The sequence below is a fragment of the Malaclemys terrapin genome, chromosome 2 (genome assembly GCF_027887155.1).
Source record: "Malaclemys terrapin pileata isolate rMalTer1 chromosome 2, rMalTer1.hap1, whole genome shotgun sequence".
NCBI lineage: Eukaryota > Metazoa > Chordata > Testudines > Emydidae > Malaclemys > Malaclemys terrapin.
In genome coordinates, this window is record NC_071506.1 from 276655315 (window position 1) to 276667391 (window position 12077).

At 44.3% G+C, this 12077-nt stretch overlaps 1 long non-coding RNA gene across 1 annotated transcript in view; it reads right to left on the reverse strand.

Annotated features, from left to right (window-relative positions):
- Positions 1-814: 814 nt before the first annotated feature.
- The window catches only part of LOC128830822 (uncharacterized), a 35925-nt gene continuing 24662 nt past the window's right edge, over positions 815-12077 (reverse strand). Inside the window, exon 4 of the long non-coding RNA XR_008443695.1 lies at positions 815-1078. This is a non-coding gene — a long non-coding RNA (uncharacterized LOC128830822). The remainder of the gene's footprint in view (positions 1079-12077) is intronic.

Below are 12077 nucleotides of genomic sequence, written 5' to 3' on the forward strand. Positions count from 1 at the left end.
GCTTCACGGGGCCCCCTGTGGCATGGGCCCTGGGCAGTTGCCCTGTTTGCTACCCCCTCACGCTGGCCCTGGCTTTTATATGCAGTGAGAACCCCTGATCTAGAAAACATTTAGGGGCTAGACACTTCTGTTCTCCCACCCATTAACCTACTAACAGCTGCCAGCATAGAAACTGACCTCTGACAGAAGACTCAAATCCTGGGATCCGATTGGTGGAACACTAGGGATCCTGACTGATTCCCAGCTCTTATTTAAACCAAACATGGGAACAGGAAGTTATCCATGCAACTCGATACCCACTGCTTAGGACTGCTTCCCTTGCAATACCTGTTCCTGATCTCCTGGTAATCTCACTCCCGGTTTGCCCTTTGACCTGTTTTGGACTCTGACCTCCTGGTATCCTGACCCTGTGTCACCCAGCCTCAGTGGGTCACAGCTGAGAATACCAGATTCAGGACAAGCTGCTGAGAAATAAGGCAGAATCACCCCAGAACTGGTGGATATTCTATCGTCAGATACACCAAGTCAGAAACAAAAGTAAACTTCCGTTTCACCACACTGGTTAACAAGAAGTCCAAACTGCAGTCTCCTTAGGCATTCCAGCACTCATTTCACCACCCAGACATTGGACTTTATGATGAGCGGTTATTTAAAACCAATTTCATCAAACAAAGGGTCCTTCTAATCCCAAGCGATCAGCCACATAGCCAGGTCTATAACTCAGATCTTACCCAATAATCACACTGTTGCCAGTCCTTTAGTATCTAATATCTAAAGATTTATTTATAAGAGAAAAGAAGAGGCGCGAGTTAAAATGGATAAGGAAGTCATATACATACACTCATTGCAACGTTCTTGGATCAGGTTTGTAGCAGTGATGTAGCAGACTGCTGGCTTGTAAAGTCTCTGGTAACTTCTGGTAACTAATCTCTTCTGGAAGAAACAACTTGATTGGTGAGTCTCACATTCTCAGAGGTTCAGTCCAGATAATTATGCAAAAATCCATGTACCTATCTGAACTCCTTCATCTGAAAACCAGGCTGGAACACTCATGAGAAGAAATTCTAGCTTGAGCTTTCTGGTCCATATTCACCAGAGGGATGGGCATATTATGTGAAACCAAGAGAGAAAAGGGTCATATTCATGGTGCTGGCTGAATTGGAAATATCATGAAGAAAACACTTTTGACTAAATTCTGGAAGATTCACTTCCACTCCTAGCCAAATCTAGGATGTACCAAGGCAGTAAATATGAAAAAGAACACAAATAAAAAAAGGTAACCATTTTTTTTCTGGCCCTCAGAAAAGTTAAAGGTGACGTTTACGTTTTATCAAAAGTAGCTTGTTCGCCTCTGCTTGCTATATTTGCAGATACCCTCCCCCCGCACTCCCAATCTGAATGCATGTCTTGCAAATATAAAGCACCCTATAGTTTCATATCTGATTTAAAAGAGAATCAAATGTGTCCCAGTCTAATAAAGACCAGGAATGTCTGGACTCCAGAAATAGGTTATGTTTCTTCTTTAGAGAGAAATCAGTTGACACACAAACAGTATAATTTATGATACTGCTTATAAATGTATGATTTATATAGACTCTTGAATGGGCTGGAGAGGGACTCCAGTGATGGTTTTGTCTGTGGGGTTTATTAAGTTTTCACTATATTCATATTGTGGTGGGGTTGGTATTATCAGTGGATAATTGCTGGAATCTGTTTATATATAAATGTATTATTAAGAGGTTTTCAAGATGCTAGGAGTTTATGATGGCCACTCCTTTATGTAGTATAGTAAACATTAGGGGGAAAAATATGTGGAAAAGGTAAAAGGCAGTTTATAAGACAGATATAGATGTCACACACCAGAACTCTTGCACACAGTTCTGTATTCAAGCATTCAGACAGACTGTTTCTATGACAAAAGACTCTCCCAAGTGCTCTGTAACTAAGTGCGTTTTAACTCCTGCCAAGGCACATTAAATACTTTGTTATGAACAAATGCCGGAGTCTGTCACTTAAGATCACAACTCTCAGCCAGCTGACTCAGGTGCCAGTCAAAACCTGACCACATTTGGGGACTCGGGTATCTGGGTTTGTCCTGCAGATTACTGGGTTTGTCTATAAAAGGCACTTTAAGTTAAAGGGGTTCAAGTTGTTTCATTAGTGGTCACTGATGTGGCAGGAGCCTTGCAGAGGTGTAGGAAAGGGATCTTTATTAAGGTCAGTGTTACATAATGAGCTCTACACTTTGAGGAAAACCACATTGGCCTCTGCTTGCATTCCTGAGCCCCCTTGTGTCATACCCAACTAGGGCCCTCCTGAAACTTGAACCTCTTTCTCCAGTTCCACTCACCATACACATGTGAGAGGGTTGTTAATGGCCCTTTTTTGAATAAAAATGTATTTTAATTAATATATTCTGGGCTGCATCCTGCTTCCAATTATGTTGGGAGCAAAAGTCCCTTTAACTTCAATGGCAGCAGGATTAAGGTTTTTTAGGTTCTTCTCAGTAAAGTGTATACCGAGACCTCGTGAACTCATGTTAAACAAAATAACTTTCTGTGACCACCTGTTTGTCCTTCTTGTACCTCGAAGATGCATCTCATCCCATTCAGAATAGCTGCACAATTATTATTCCTGGAGATTGTGTGTGGCACAGACATGATTAACTCTGATGAGCAGTTACATTTTTTAAAAAATCAGGAAATAGGAATTCAGTTATGAAAATCTCTCCTTTGTCCATGGGGCACCAACATTTCTTTCCCTGAGCTGTGAGCCAGCAGGGTTTGACTGATGCTGCTGTCACAATCGTATGTTTCACACACGCTCATGCAATGCACTGCAGCCAATCAAAACACTGCATATAATTTCACTTCTAATATTGTACCAGGAGAGTCAGGGCCACTAAAGGCATTTTCCTTTTCAAGCATTGGACTAACTTATTGTATTCATTTTCTCTGCTGGAGGAAAATAACTGAGCTATTAACTTGACCACTATGGGAGTGTATGAAGCTGAAATGTTTCAGTAGGGACAAAACATAAAGGCAGTAAGGAAGGGTGTCATAACTATAAAGGGAAGGGCAACAGCCCTCCTGTGTACAATACTATAAAATCCCTCCTGGCCAGAAACTCCAAAATCCTTTTACCTGTAAAGGATTAAGAAGCTCAGGTAACCTGGCTGGCATCTGACCCAAAGGACCAATAAGGGGACAAGATACTTTTAAATCTTGGTGGGGGGAAGGCTTTTGTTGGTGCTTTTTGTTTTGGTGGGAGTTCGCTCTTAGGACTAAGAGGGACCAGACAGCAATCCAGGCTCTCCAAATCTTTCTGAACAAGTCTCTCATATTTCAAACTTGTAAGTACAGTCAGGCAAGGCGTGTTAGTTTTATCTTTGTTTTCTCAACTTGTAAATGTATCTTTTGCTAGGGTGTTTACCTCTGTTTGCTGTAACTTTGAACCTAAGGCTAGAGGGGGGTCCTCTGGGCTCTTTAAGTTTGATTACCCTGTAAAGTTATTTTCCATCCTGATTTTACAGAGATGATTTTTACCTTTTTCTTTAATTAAAAGCCTTCTTTTTAAGAACCTGATTGATTTTCCCTGTTTTTTAGATCCAAAGGGGTTGGATCTTGATCCACCAGGAGTTGGTGGGAGAGAGGAGGGGGGATGGTTAATTTCTCCTTGTTTTAAGATCCAAGGGGTTTGGATCTGTATTCACCAGGGAATTGGTGAAGAGTCTCTCAAGGCTATCCAGGGAAGGTAATTAGCATATTGGGAGTGGTGGCAGCGGACAAGATCTAAGCTGGTAGTTAAGCTTAGAAGTTTTCATGGAGGCCCCCACATCTGTACCCTAAAGTTCAGAGTGGGGAAGGAGCCCTGACATGGTGGCAGAGTGGTGGGATCATTTTAAACCAAAAGCCAGTAAGATTTTTTTTCTCCTTTCTAGCTGCTTGGAAAGCAAAGCTGAAGGTAGATGCATATCTTATCTATCCTTGCCTGAATGCAGAGGTGTTAAGTTTTTTTAACAAGGGTCTTTGTTAAGAGAAGGGTTCAAGCAGTGAGCAAACAGCTGGCAAAAGGAATTTACAAGCTGAATTGTTTTTTTTTTTCTTTCTACCTCTCGGGGATAGCTAGTTAGAAAGTCTCTGTTACCTAAGCAGCCCTGAGCTGAGTGCATCCCAGTTTCAGTGAACTGCAGAGTTCCCAGATACCCAGCCAAAGCACAAGAAAACAGGAAAATGACTACCAGTGAAGCAGCTAACAAACTAGAACTGGCCAGACTAGAAGCAGAAGAAAATGAAAAGAAACATCAGAGACTGCTCCAATTAAAAAAACTCGAGAAAGAAGCTGCTGAGAGAGCTATGGAGCAAAGAGAAAAAGAGATGGAGGAGAGAGAAAGAGAAAGGAAGCATGAACTGGAATTAGCAAGGGCTAGGCAGAATAATCCAGCCAACCCTAGCAACCCCTCTCCAGGTACCGCTTCCCATCCCAGAAAATTCCCCACCTACAAGGCAGGCGATGATACTGAGGCCTTCTTAGAAAATTTTGAAAGGGCGTGCTTTGGGTACAGCATCACTACAGACCAGTACATGGTAGAGCTGAGGCCGCAGCTCAGTGGATCCTTAGCAGAGGTGGCGGCTGAAATGCCTAAGGAACACATGAACAGTTATGAACTTTTTAAAAACAAGGCCAGAATCAGAATGGGGCTAACACCCGAGCATGCCTGTCGGCGGTTCAGAGCCCTACGGTGGAAACCAGATGTGTCATTTACCCGACATGCCTACCACATTGGGAAAAATTGGGATGCCTGGATATCAGGAGCAAATATTAAATCTACAAAAGAGTTGCCCTTCCTAACGCAAATGGAGCAGTTTTTAGAGGGTGTTCCTGAGGAAATAGAAAGGTACATCCTAGATGGGAAGCCCAAAACTGTAACTGAGGCGGGGGAGATTGGAGCCAAATGGGTGGAGGTGGCAGAAAAGAAAAAAACTAGTAGCAGTTGGAGCGAATATCAGAAGGGGCAAGCCGAAACAAAACCTTACCACCGGGGACAACCCAAGGCCCCACCTACATCCCAAGGGAAACCCCAGACATCTTCTCACCCCACCACACCAGTCTCCAACAACCAACATCGCCCCGGTGATACCTTAGCAGGGCGATGTTTTAAATGTAATGAACTGGGACATATAAAGGCCCACTGCCCCAAGAAACCCAACCGATTACAGTTCATTACCCCACAATCACACCAAAGATCCCCAGGCCCAGATGCCTCTCTCATACCTTCGGAGCGAAGGGAAACCTTGAGAGTGGGCGGAAAGAAGGTTATCGCGTGGAGGGACACTGGGGCACAAGTGTCAACTATCCACCAATCCCTAGTGGACCCCAAACTCATCAACCTGGAGGCTCTGGTGACAATTCAACCCTTCAGGTCACACTCTGTAACCCTGCCTACAGCCAAGTTGCATGTCCAGTACAAGGGCTGGTCAGGAATGTGGACTTTTGCAGTCTATGACAATTATCCCATCCCCATGCTGCTGGGGGAAGACTTGGCCAACCATGTGAAGCTAGCCAAGAGGGTGGGAATGGTCACCCGCAGCCAGGAGCTAAGCAAGCTTTCACACCCATCCCTGTTCCTGAGCCGTCCACCAGGGCCCCGTCTGTGTTACCAGAGACCCAGACAGAGGTGGTGGAACCGGATCCCCTGCCAACGACTGCAACAGCCGTAGTGGATCCAATCCCAGATACCCAGCCAAAGCCAGTCCCAGAACCGGAACTGGCAACACAACCAGCGCCAGAACCATTGCCAGCACTGAGTACAGCGTTTGCAAACCTGTCTACAACTCCAACACCAGAGGGCACCAGCGAGCCTGAACTGGCAGAAACAGCAGATAACCCTACCCAAGAGGCTCAGCCAGAGCCTGAAATACCACATAGTACACCAGCGGTTCACAGTCAACGGAAACAGCCCCAGCACCTGCATCGCTTCCAGAGGGACCAAGCCCAACTCCACAGTCCAAGGAGGAACTGATGTCTCCAGCATCAAGGGAACAGTTCCAGGCCAAGCAGGAAGCAGACGACAGCCTTCAGAAAGCTTGGGGAGCGGCACGGAGCACCCCACCGCCTCTCAGCTCTTCTAACTAATCCCCATTTGTTGTAGAACAAGGACTTTTTTACAAGGAGACTCTTTCTGGTGGACACCAGGAAGACTGGCATCCTCAAAGACAGTTGGTAGTTCCCACTAAGTATCGGGTAAAGCTCTTGAGCTTAGCCCATGATCATCCCAGTGGCTATTCTGGGATGAACAGAACCAAAGACCGGTTGGGGAAGATTAAGTGATTAACCAAGGTCACACAGGGAGTCTGTGGCAAAGACAAGGACTGAATCCAGATCACCAGAGTCTGAGCCTAAAGGCAAGTTCACCAGAGTCTGAGCCTAAAGCCAAGGACAACCTTCCTTCATCCTGGGGTTCAGCCCAGTCCTGTGTCTCTGGGTGTGGAGCTCTGCCCCCATAAGCGTTCTCTCAGTGGGAGATGTAGGCGCTCAGCACCTAGGAAGATCAATGTCAGGAGGCAGGATCTGCAGCAGAGCCAGTCTCCAGGCAACCTAACAAGCGCCTGTAGTAGGTTGCCTGACTGGCTACGGCCTCTGATTAGTCATCAGAGTCAGCAGACTGGCTCTTAAACCCAGTGGCAGCAACAGTGCAGCAGCTGCTCAAAACATTCCTTCGTGGCTGCCTTGCCTCACTCCAGGTAAATTGTCTGTGACCCTCAGCTCTGATTTCTGGCTTTGGCGTCCAGCCTCTGACACCAGCTCTGACCCTGGGTGCTGACTCCTGCTCTAACCATTGGGCATGACCACCCCATCTTACTCACTGACAATCAGACCATTTGAGTAGGTGTCAAAGCGCATACATTTATTCAACCACACGTGAGGATTTTGGCCTGAAAGTTCATCTCTGAGTAGTGATGATGTTAAAATGACTTAGCCTCAAGTGCTGCACTGAAGTTGTTGAAATTATGGACTGATGAAAACATGATGTTTGGTACCAAAGTTAAAATATGTAAAACCAATGTACTAACAGTATTACTCTGTGGTCTGGAAGCAGCTGCACTCAACAAAACAGACATACGATCATAGGGTGAGAAGGGGCACAAAGGGTCGTTTAGTCTAATCCCCCGCCAAGATGCAGCATTTGTTGAGTCTACATCATCCAAAACAGATGGCTATCCAGCCTCTTTTTGAAAACCTCCAGTGAAGGAGATTCCACGACTTCCCTAAGCAGTCTGCTCCATTGTGCTACTGTTCTTACAGTGAGGAATTTTTTTCCTGAAATTTAATCTAAATCAGCTATGCTGTAGTTTGAACCCATTGTCTCTTGTCCTGCCCTCTGTGGCAAGAAAGGACTATTTTTCTCCATTCTTTTTAATGACAGCCTTTAAAATATTTGATGACTGTTATCATGTCTCCCCCTTAATCTCCTCTCTTCCAAACTAATCAGAAGGTTGGAGCCAGTAGAGGTGAATGTTCTTTGAAGGACAGTGGGTGCAAAGTGGAATGATTTTTAAGACAAATATAGACGACAGAAGGAGCAGGATGTGAGATCAAGGTGTGGGATTGGCCGCAGTTGAAGAGATTGCAATGGTGGGGACACTGCAGAAGACAAATGGATGATAGAATGCCAAAGAAAATAATGCAAACACAACCAAGGTTAGTCCAACCTAGAGGCCAACCACTGACTGGATGGCAGGACATTGTACGTAGGGACATGACTAGGCTGGGCTTAACGGAGGAACAAGGTATGGACAGGAATGAATGGCAACACTATATTGTTGACCATGTCTGCAAAGATGCTCCAGGATGAAAGAAGAAGAAGGATGTAAAAAAATGAGATCTTTTTATTCAACAAGTAGTTATTTTTGTTGTTTCAAAGTTGTATCTCCTGACTTTAGTGATACAATGTGTGTGCGCTGCTTTGCACTGCTCTTAGCTCTGCAGGAGGCAACACTGCTATGGAATAGCAAACTGGATTCTATTCCTTCTGGGTGCACCATCAACACAACTATTTACTAAGTTGCAATTAATGTCACCTGTGCAAACCCACTGATGATTACAGGGTTGCAGAGAGGACATAACTGGAAAACAATGGCGTTGCACACATGTAATGATGGTCTAACTTGGCTTGCGTAACCTGTAATACTAGTGATGATGCTCGAGATGGATGGGAAGACATCCACTTGACTGTCCAGGTCCAGGCTGATTTTGTGTAACCCACGGGACAGTCTGTGTTACATGTCCCCCGATGGGCCCAATCTATAGAGGGTATATGTCTGTTAGAGTCCCGGCTAAGGACACTCGGTTCTTTTGCTCAAGCTGTAGCAGCTCGTGCTCATAGCTCAGGGGGCCCCTGGTTGAATTCTCAGTGTGTTGGCCAAGAGGGTGGCCATCACATTTAAAGGGCTGGCAATGAGATGAAAACAGAGCCTATTTGACCTGGGTATCATTGAGAGTGAAACAATGAGGGACCCTCCTATGCCGTTTATATGCATTATCTCTTTATAACAGAACCCCACGCTTTAACCTTTCTGTGTCACAGTTTCCCCCTCTGTAAAAAGGGGATAATAACATGAACATAAGAATGGCCATACTGGGTCAGACCAAAGGTCCATCTAGCCCAGTATCCTGTCTTCTGATGGTGGCCAATGCCAGGTGCCCCAGAGGGAATGAACAGAACAGGTAATCATTAAGTGATCCATCCCCTGTCGCCCATTCCCAGCTTCTGGCAAACAGAGACTAGGGAGATCATCCCTGCCCATCCTGGCTAATAGCCATTGATGGACCTATCCTCCATGAATTTATCTAGTTCTTTTTTGAACCCTGTTATAGTCTTGGCCTTCACAACTTCCTCTGGCAAAGAGTTCCACAGGTTGACTGTGTGTTGTGTGAAGAAATACCCTTCCTTTTGTTGGGTTTTAAACCTGCTGCCTATTAATGTCATTTGGTGACCCCTAGTTCTTGTGTTTTGAGAAAGAGTAAATAACACTTCCTTATTTAGTTTCTCCACACCAGTCATGATTTTATAGCCCTCTATCATATCCCCCCTTAGTTGTCTCTTTTCCAAGCTGAAAAATCCCAGTTTTATTAATCCTCTCCTCATCCTCTCCATTCCATACCCCTAATAATTTTTGTTGCCCTTTTCTGTACCTTTTCCAATTCCAATATATATTTTTGAGATTGGGCGACCACATCTGCACGCAGTATTCAAGATGTGGATGTACTATGGATTTCTATAAAGACAATATGATATTTTCTGACTTATTATCTATCCCTTTCTTAATGATTCCCAACATTCTGTTTGCTTTTTGACTGTCGCTGCACATTGAGTGGATGATTTCAGAGAACTATCCACAGTGACTCCAAGACCTTTTTCTTGAGTGGTAACAGCTAATTTTATCTTAGGTGCTCAGGTAATGGGGGCCAGATAAGTACTTATCATTTTATATGTATAGTTGGGATTATGTTTTCCAATGTTCATTACTTTGCATTTATCAACATTGAATTTCATCTGCCATTTTGTTATCCAGTCACCCAGTTTTGTGAGATTCCTTTGTAACTCTTCACAGTCTGCTTTGGACGTAACTATCTTGAGTAGTTTTGTATCAGCTGCGATTTTGGCACCTCACTGTTTACCCCTTTCCCCAGATCATTTATGAATATGTTGAACAGTACAGAATATGAATATGTTGTTCCCAGTAGACCCCTAGGGGAACACCACTATTTACCGCTCTCTGTTCTGAGAACTGACCATTTATTCCTATCCCTGTTTCCTATCTTTTAACCAGTTACTCATCCATGAAAGAACCTTCCCTCTGATCCCACTGACTGACTTCTTGGGGTGCTGTGAGGGTAAGACAGCCAATGATTATCAAGTGTTTTGAAAGTAAAAGGGACTACAGACCACATTCACATAACTAACCTATTGACACCAATGGGACTATTCACCTGAGTAACGGCTCATCAGATTCTCTCTCTCTCGTAGATACTTCTCTGCCCCCCATTACCTGGGCACCTCACAATCCTTAACGTATTTACCCTTGTAGCACCCCTGTGGGTTGGGGCAGTGCTGTTATCCCCATTTTACAGATGGGAAGCTTAGGCACAGAGGGGGTAAGTCACTCGTTCAAGGTCCCACAGGAAGTCTGCAGTAGAGCAGGAACACGAACCCAAGCTCTCTAAGTCCAAGTGTTGGTCCTGCTTTGAGCAGGAGATTGGACTAGATGACCTCCTGAGGTCTCTTACAACCCTAATCTTCTATGATTCTATGATTCTAAGTCCTAGTCTAATACCCTAACTGTTGGGCCATCCTTCCTCCACTGAGTAGGGGCTTCACAACCTGGTCCTATATAAGTGTTGCTTATTTACTGCATTGCCTTGGCTTTTACTCTTTCCACCATGACCACTTTGTGGCTTTTCTTAAAAACTGCCATGGCCAAATATTCGCCCTGACTCTCTATCGCCCCAGCACCGCTGTAGCACTCTGCACCCAATGGAACGCTCATGACTATATTTATCCACCTTTCATGTTGATTTTAAATTGCTTTTAGCGTGTGATGTTTCCTTATCTCAAACAAGAGAAAGGAAAAAAGGAAGGAGTCTATTTCTGCCATCTCTTTCCTTCTGCAACAAATTTCCCCCACCCGAGCTTTCTAAAGCTTTTGTGTATTTAAAATTAGCCCTGTGAGGTGTTCTTGGGAAAGTTACGCTCCACACGACGAAACAGTCACAGGGGAGCGGGTTGTTTCTATAAACACAAGGCTGTGTTGAGTGAGTCTCCTGGCTGGTGTTCTCCTACTGTGTGAGGGCGAATGGCGTAGGAAGCTTCTAAAGAAAAATGCCACCACCACCAGGGACTCTGTGCTGGACGTTTCAGAGAGACTTGTTTCCCATCCCATCCGGGCCTACAACTAGCTGTATACTAGGCAGTAATTAATGAGTATCTTACATTTGACTCTGATCTCACTGCCATTGTTTGACCAAAGGCAGGATTCAAACCAAGACTCAGGGCCAAAAAAAAAAAAAAATGTTCTACATAGTTGTTTTTAATAGTCAGGCTCTTCAGCCGTTTTTTTTTTTTTTTAATTTGCTCAGGGCTGCTATTTAGCAACACCCACTGGCAAAGGCAGAGCTGTGACTTGACTTCACAATCCTCTCCAGCATATGATTTGGTGGGTGGCAGCTCTGCTTTACTAGAATATACTGAGTTGCTACTCTGAGTGCTTCATTATTGCTCAGTAGGCCATATACACAGCATGGCATGTACCTGATAGAATGGCAGGGTTCGAATGGAATGCCGATACTTGAAAGAGTGCTGCCTTCTCCGCTTGCTGTAGCAAAGAAGTTGCAGTGAAATGCAGCAGAAATGCAACTGAATATGGGTCTTTATGTTTGGAAGAGAAAACACAGAGCAATTTAGTTGAACCACTGTCTATTCCTTTTTAAAAAGTCTATGGAAGAAAAATAAATTAGCAGGAATGATAATGTGCCTCTTTATATTTTATAGAAACATACGTCGAACGTATACATGGAAAGGTTTAGGCTTAGGTATTTTGTTTCAGTGGTGACCAATGGCTCAGGAAATTTGTAACAGTCGCTTGTGCCTTTAACCTCTTAGAACCCCAAGTCACTATCACCTGACTGCTGTCTGGTGGCCTGTGTGAAATATATTTGTGGCCTTAATCCTGTTCCCAGTGGACAGCACTCCATATCACACGTCCCATTGGTTGGAATTAAATCAAATTTTAATGCCTGAGTATAGGATTTTAGGAGGCATGAAGTGGTCTCTAGGTCTTATGCTGGCTGTACAATGTGACTATCACTCACATTTTCAGACTTAACAGATCCTGCCTTTGTTGCTGCTCTCCCACACAAATTCAGAGATTCCAAGGTCAGAAGTGACCCTTGTGTTCATCTAGTCTGATCACCTGTACAACACAGGCCATAGAACGTCCCAAAATAATTCCTCTTTCAACAACAGCAGATTTTTTTTTTTTTAAATAATCCAGTCATGATTTAAAAATTGCGAGTGA